We start from the raw sequence: 8178 nt of genomic DNA on the forward strand, positions 1-8178 counted from the left end.
ACTAAGGAGAGGAACGGAGGATCACCAACCGCCTGTGCCTCTATTGCGGAGTTGCTGGACATTTTGTTAATTCATGTCCAGTAAAGGCCAGAGCTCATCAGTAAGCGGAGGGCTACTGGTGAGCGCTACTACTCAGGTCTCTTCATCTAGATCCTGTACTACTATGTCGGTCCATCTACGCTGGACCGGTTCGGTGCTACATGCAGTGCCTTGATTGACTCTGGGGCTGAGGGTTGTTTCATGGACGAAGCATGGGCTCGGAAACATGACATTCCTTTCAGACAGTTAGACAAGCCTACGCCCATGTTTGCCTTAGATGGTAGTCATCTTCCCAGTATCAGATTTGAGACACTACCTTTAACTCTCACAGTATCTGGTAACCACAGTGAGACTATTTCTTTTTGATTTTTCGTTCACCTTTTACACCTGTTGTTTTGGGTCATCCCTGGCTAGTATGTCATAATCCTTCTATTAATTGGTCTAGTAATTCTATCCTATCCTGGAACGTTTCTTGTCATGTGAAGTGTTTAATGTCTGCCATCCCTCCCATTTCTTCTGTCCCCACTTCTCAGGAGGAACCTGGCGATTTGACAGGAGTGCCGGAGGAATATCATGATCTGCGCACGGTCTTCAGTCGGTCCCGAGCCAACTCCTTCCTCCTCACCGGTCGTATGATTGTAGTATTGATCTCCTTCCGGGGACCACTCCTCCTCGGGGTAGACTATACTCTCTGTCGGCTCCCGAACGTAAGGCTCTCGAGGATTATTTGTCTGTGTCTCTTGACGCCGGTACCATAGTGCCTTCTTCCTCTCCGGCCGGGCGGGGTTCTTTTTTGTTAAGAAGAAGGACGGTACTCTGCGCCCCTGCGTGATTATCGAGGGCTGAATGACATAACGGTTAAGAATCGCGTTATCCGCTTCCCTTATGTCATCAGCCTTCGAGATTCTGCAGGGAGCCAGGTGCTTTACTAAGTTGGACCTTCGTAACGCTTACCATCTCGTGCGCATCAGAGAGGGGGACGATGGAAAACGGCGTTTAACACTCCGTTAGGGCATTTTGAGTACCGGGTTCTGCCGCTGGTCTCGCCAATGCGCCAGCTGTTTTTCAGGCATTAGTTAATGATGTTCTGAGAGACATGCTGAACATCTTTGTTTTTGTCTATCTTGACGATATCCTGATTTTTTCTCCGTCACTCGAGATTCATGTTCAGCACGCTCTCGACGTGTTCTACAGCGCCTTTAGAGAATTGTCTCTACGTAAAGGCTGAGAAGTGCTCTTTTCATGTCTCCTCCGTTACTTTCTCGGTTCCGTTATTTCCGCTGAAGGCATTCAGATGGATTCCGCTTAAGGTCCAAGCTGTCAGTGATTGGCCCGCTCCAAGGTCACGTGTCCAGTTGCAGCGCCTTTTTAGGTTTCGCTAATTTCTATCGGCGTTTCATTCGTATTTCGCCGTGTTGCTGCTCCTCTCACAGCTCTACTTCTGTCAAGACGTTTTTGGTGGTCCAAGCCCGCCCAGAGCTTTGATCTCTTCTAAAAGAACGCTTTTACGTCCGCTCCATCCTCGTTACTTCCTGACGCCACTAGATACCCATTGGGGCTGTCGAGGTTGACGCTCAGAGGAAGGTCGGCCTCATCCCAGCTCTTGCCTGACGAGCAGTGTCTATCCTTGCTTTTATTTTTCATCGCCTGTCGCCACCTGAGCGCAACTATGATGTGGGTAAATCATGGACTACCGCCATCCGCTTAGGCCTTGTGCGAATGGCGACAGTGTGGCTGAGGCGACCGTCTCTTTTGTCGTTTGACAGACCATAAGAACCTTTGAGTACATCCGTTCTGCCAAACAACTTAATGCCCGTCAAGCCTGTTAGTTGTTTTTCGCCAAGCTGAGTTTGTGATTTCTTACCTGTGTCCGGGTAGCAAGAACACTAAGCCTGATGCCTTATCCCGTCTGTTTAGTTCTTCTGTGGCTTCTACTGATCCCTAGGGATTCTTACTTATGGAAGGTAGTTAAGGTCGGGTTAACAGTCTGGGGAATCTGGAAGACAGGTTAAGCAAGACTCACGCCGCACACTGCGTCGCCGCGCTGTCCTAGTAACCTCCTTTTCGCTCCTGTTTCCACTGCCTGGCTGTTCTTCAGTGGGCTCACTTCTGCCAAGTTAGCTGGTCATCCCGGGTGTTCGAGGCACTCTTGCGTCTATTCGCCAGCGCTTTTGGTGGCCGACTCAGGAGCGTGACACGCGCCGTTCGTGGCTGCTTGTTCGACTGCGCGCAGACTAAGTCGGGTAACTCTCCTCCTGCCGGTCGTTCCCAGACCGCTTCCCCACCTTCTCGACCATGGTCTCACATCGCCCTAGACTTCATTACCGGTCTGCCTTTGTCCGCGGGGAAGACTGTGATTCTTACGGTTGTCGATAGGTTCTCTAAGGCGGCACATTTCATTCCCCTCGCTAAACTTCCTTCCGCTAAGGAGACGGCACAAATCATCATCGAGAATGTGTTCAGAATTCATGGCCTCCCGTTAGACGCCGTTTCAGACAGAGGCCCGCAACTCACGTCACAGTTTTGGAGGGAGTTCTGTCGTTTGATTGGTGCGTCCGTCAGTCTCTCTTCCGGGTTTCATCCCCAGTCTAACGGTCAAGCAGAGAGGGCCAATCAGACGATTGGTCGCATACCTACGCAGCCTTTCTTTCAGAAACCCTGCGTCTTGGGCAGAACAGCTCCCCTGGGCAGAATACGCTCACAACTCGCTTCCTTCGTCTGCTACCGGGTTATCTCCGTTTCAGAGTAGTCTGGGTTACCAGCCTCCTCTGTTCTCATCCCAGCTTGCCGAGTCCAGCGTTCCCTCCGCTCAAGCGTTTGTCCAACGTTGTGAGCGCACCTGGAGGAGGGTGAGGTCTGCACTTTGCCGTTACAGGGCACAGACTGTGAGAGCCGCCAATAAACGCAGGATTAAGAGTCCAAGGTATTGTTGCGGCCAGAGAGTGTGGCTTTCCACTCGCAACCTTCCTCTTACGACAGCTTCTCGTAAGTTGACTCCCGCGGTTCATTGGTCCGTTCCGTGTCTCCCAGGTCGTCAATCCTGTACGCTGTGCGACCTGCTTCTTCCGCGACATCTTCGTCGCGTCCATCCTGTCTTCCATGTCTCCTGTGTCAAGCCCTTTCTTCGCACCCCCGTTCGTCTTCCCTCCCCTCCCGTCCTTGTCGAGAGCGCACCTATTTACAAGGTACGTAGGATCATGGACATGCGTTCTCGGGACGGGGGTCACCAATACTTAGTGGATTGGGAGGGTTACGGTCCTGAGGAGAGGAGTTGGGTTCCGTCTCGGGACGTGCTGGACCGTTCACTTATTGATGATTTCCTCCGTTGCCGCCAGGATTCCTCCTCGAGTGCGCCAGGAGCGCTCGGTGAGTGGGGGGTACTGTCATGTTTTGTCTTAGATTGTCTTGTCATTTTGCTTTTCCCTCTGTTCATTTTCCCCCTGCTGGTCTTTTTAGGTTCGTTCCCCTTTTTCTCTCTCCCTTCCTCTCTCTCTTCTCTCTATCGTTCCGTTCCTGCTCCCAGCTGTTCCTATTCCCCTAATCAATCATTTAGTCTTCCCACACCTGTTCCCGATCCTTTTCCCTGATTAGAGTCCCTATTTCTCTCCTTGTTTTCCGTTCCTGCCCTGTCGGATCCTTGTCTATTGTTCACCGTGCTGTGTCTATGTATCGCCCTGTCGTGTCGTGTTTCCCTCAGATGCTGCGTGGTGAGCAGGTGTCTGAGTCTGCTACGTTCAAGTGCCTTCCCGAGGCAACCTGCAGTTCTTGATCAAGTCTCCAGTCTGTTCTCGTCATTACGAGTAGAATTATGCCTTTTGATTGTAAAGTTACTTTACTGGATTAAAGACTCTGTTTTAGAGATGGCACAGGTTACCTCATTCACCCTTAACTAGATCCCCCTAAATCCAGAAAAGGCGTCAAATTCTACAACCACCTAAAAGGAAGCGATGCAATAAATGTTCCATAACAAAGCCATCACCCACAGAGTATATTAACCTGGAGAAAGCCCCTAAGCAAGCTAATTCTGAGACTCTGTTCCACGAACACAAACAGACCAGCGGCCCCAGGACAGCAACACAGTTAGACCCAACCAAATCATGAGAAAACAAAAAGATAATTACTTGAAACATTGGAAAGAATTTACAAAAAAACTGTGCAAACTAGAATGCAGAGTACACAGAGAGCACACAGTGGCAGAATACCTGACCACTGTGACTGACCAAAATTAAGGAAAACTTTGACTATGTACAGACTGTGAGCATAGCTTTGCTATTGAAAGCCCACCGAAAGGCAGACCTGGCTCTCAAGAAGACAGGCTATGTGCACACTGCCCACAAAATGAGGTGGAAACTGAGCTGCACTTCTAACCTCCTGCCAAATATATGACCATATTAGAAACACATATTTCCCTCAGATTACACAGACCCACAAAGAAATTCGAAAACAAATCCAATTTTGATAAACTCCATATCTATTTGGTGAAATACCACAGTGTGCCATCACAGCAGCAAGATTTGTGACCTGTTGCCACAAGAAAAGGGCAACCAGTAAAGAACAATCAACATTGTAAATACAACCCATATTTCTGTTTATTTATTTTCCCTTTTGTACTGTAACTATTTGCACATCGTAGCAACACTTTATATAGCCATAACATGACATTTTGAAATGTCTCTATTCCTTTGAAACGTGTGTAATAGTGTAATATTTACAGTACTTTTATTTTTATTTCACTTTTGTTTATTATCTGTGAAGTTACCCTTAAGTGAAGTTGAATTGAGAGACGGAAAGAGAGAGACAGCGAGAGAGAGAGAGAGAAAAAAGAGAGAGAGAGATGAGAGAGAGAAAGAGAGAGAGAAGAGAAGAGAGAAGAGAGAGAGAAGAGAGAGAGAGAGAAGATGAGAGAGAGAGAGAGAGAGAGAGAGAGAGAGAGAAGAGAGAGGAGAGAGAGAGAGAGAGAGAGAGAGAGAGAGAGAGAGAGAGAGAGAGAGAGAGAGAGAGAGAGAGAGAGAGAGAGAGAGAGAGAGAGAGAGAGAGAAGAGAGAGAGAGAGAGTGAGACCGGTTCAGGTTGTTGGCCAACAGCCCTGCCTTCATCTGGAGCAGAGATGAAGACAGCTGCCAACATCTGGACTGTGTCAACGCTCAGCAACAGTGTGTGTGTGTGTGTGTGTGTGTGTGTGTGTGTGTGTGTGTGTGTGTGTGTGTGTGTGTGTGTGTGTGTGTGTGTGTGTGTGTGTGTGTGTGTGTGTGTGTGTGTGTGTGTGTGTGTGTGTGTGTGTGTGTGTGACCGCTTGGGTCCCTGGCTCCTTAGCTGTCAGCCAGTAGAGAGGGGAACAGATTGTCTCAGATGAATCTCTCAGGCGTAGTGTTAATAATGGAACTACTCACAATGCCCCCAGGCAGCCATTTGAAATCCTGGTAGGGGAGCAGCTCTGCATTCCTACTGGATGACCTGGATGATCACACACACACACACCACCACACACACACACACACACACACACACACACACACACACACACACACACACACACACACTCTCTCTCTCTTTCTTTCTCTGTCTCTGTGTGTGTGAGAGAGTTATATATCAACCACAACTGAGGCATGTTAACTTTCAGCCCAACTGCATCACTAGGAGCCTCCCACTCTTATTGGTACGACTGCCCTGTGGTAAAGTAACTACAGCTAAACACACATCAAATGGCTAGTTCATATTACAGCGGTCTGTCAAGTCTGAAACAAGAAACCATGAAACAAACACAGTTTTCTCTCCATGTCAGAGTTTCCATAGATCCTAATCCTGTCCTCACCATCAACTCTCCCTACAACCACAGCATGGGCACATTTGTATGTTTGGATATTATGTTGGTAATAGTGACAGAGGTACTGTCATACAGTGTGACTGAGAGAAGGATAAAAGTTGGACAAACCTCCCATGGGGCTATACTGCAGTTGCATGAACCACACACACACACACACACACACACACACACACACACACACACACACACACACACACACACACACACACACACACACACACACACACACACACACACACACACACACACACACACACACACACACACACACACACACACACACACACACACACACACACACACAAATATACATGCAGGCCAACCAAGTGTCACGACAGTGGTGGTGGGGGGCGTTAGGTTTTGGGTAGTTTATGAGTGTTTAGATTGGCTGACGGACGGGTGCTGCAGAGAGCAGAGGACATTTAAAAGATTTACACTCTTCTCCAAGCACCAAACTCTTCTTACACTCCAAGCTCTTTACTATAACTCATCTTGCTAGAGGCAATATGTTGTTTCATCTCTGGCTCTGATGTACCATACACACCCCAGAGGACACACAACCTGTGTGTGTGTGTGTGTGTGTGTGTGTGTGTGTGTGTGTGTGTGTGTGTGTGTGTGTGTGTGTGTGTGTGTGTGTGTGTGTGTGTGTGTGTGTGTGTGTGTGTGTGTGTGTGTGTGTGTGTGTGTGTGTGTGCGTGTGTGCTAGTGTGTGTGTGCGTGTGTGCTAGTGTGTGTGTGCGTGTGTGCTAGTGTGTGTGTGTGTGCGTGTGTGCTAGTGTGTGTGTGTGCGTGTGTGCTAGTGTGTGTGTGTGCGTGTGTGCTAGTGTGTGTGTGTGCTAGTACTGTAGACTCCACGGGGTGATGCGTAATCTTCTACACCCTCTTAACAGTCTTCATTAGTGTTACAGTGGTGAAACTCATTAAATTGGTTAGCTAACGAATAACCATTAGGAGGTTAAACACAGGTCTGATCAACAAGTAGCTCATTCATTACCATATGCATTGAGTGTACAAAACATTAGGAACTGCTATTTCCATGACCAGGTGAATCCAGGTGAAAGCTATGATCCCTTATTGATGTCACTTGTTAAATTCACTTCAATCAGTGTAGATGAAGAGGAGGAGACAGGTTAAAGAAGGATTTTAATGCGTTGAGACAATTGAGACATGGATTGTGTGCGTGTGCCATTCAGAGTGTGAATGGGCAAGACAAAATATTTAAGTGGCTTTGAACAGGGTATGGTAGTAGTTGCCAGTTGCACCGGTTTGTGTCAAGAACTGCAACGCTGCTGGGTTTTTCACACTCAACAGTTTCCCGTGTGTAAGAATGGTCCACCACCCAAAGGACAATAGGCCAACTTTACAGAACTCTGGGATGCATTGGGGTCAACCTGGCCCAGCATCCCTGTGAAACTCTTTCTACACCTTGCAAAGTCCATGCCTGACTAATTGAGGCTGTTCTGAGGGCAACTCAACATTAGGAAGGTGCTCTTAATGTTTTGTACACTCACTGTATATAATTAATAATTCAGTCAAAAGAAGGATGTGGCAACTACAGATTGTAACTTTAAGTCTATCGAGTTTGAACATGTTTCCATTAGGCATATGGAAAAATGTTTTATCAACACAAATTAGATTGAGCAATAGAATCCCGACTTGTGGTCTTCTTAAATTAAACTTGTTTTTGACAGTATGGAGCACAACACACAACTCAAACATTTATTCCATAGGCTGGGATCCGCAATATTTAGCTGTTGCAAGAGCGCATTTTCAATGGCTGTCCACTGGTTGCAAAAACAATGATTGATAGGCAGCTTACATTTATTTAATTCAACCATTACTGGGTTAAATAACACATATAGGCTAAATGACAGAGCAGCAGTGCGATTCACATCCATGCGTAAGTAGCCAACAGTAGATAGCAAAAATAGTTGATATCCCTTAGCTTTCGCCCATAGGCTACACCACTGCTGTCATCCCTACCTCCAAGAGTTTATTGAAATTGGATCATCTTTAGATGCCGACAGCAGTCGTACCATTGGAAGACATAGCTTGGACTGTTGCCTACAAAAGCATATATTCCTGCTCATTTTCATTGATGATTTGAATGTCATTGAGAAAACAGAAAGATGTCAAATATTTATTTTCGGAAACATGTAACATGTAACCTGTTAATCCCCAACCCTGAGTAACAGGAACACTGGCATCTAGTTGGCAAAAACGGGTACTTTCATACCAGTGGTGGTCAGTGCAGTTTAAGATAAGGACAATTATTTATTTTTTATGAGCATGGCCTTATTTATTTTACAGCATATT

This window comes from Oncorhynchus gorbuscha, linkage group LG04, assembly GCF_021184085.1.
Source record: "Oncorhynchus gorbuscha isolate QuinsamMale2020 ecotype Even-year linkage group LG04, OgorEven_v1.0, whole genome shotgun sequence".
NCBI lineage: Eukaryota > Metazoa > Chordata > Actinopteri > Salmoniformes > Salmonidae > Oncorhynchus > Oncorhynchus gorbuscha.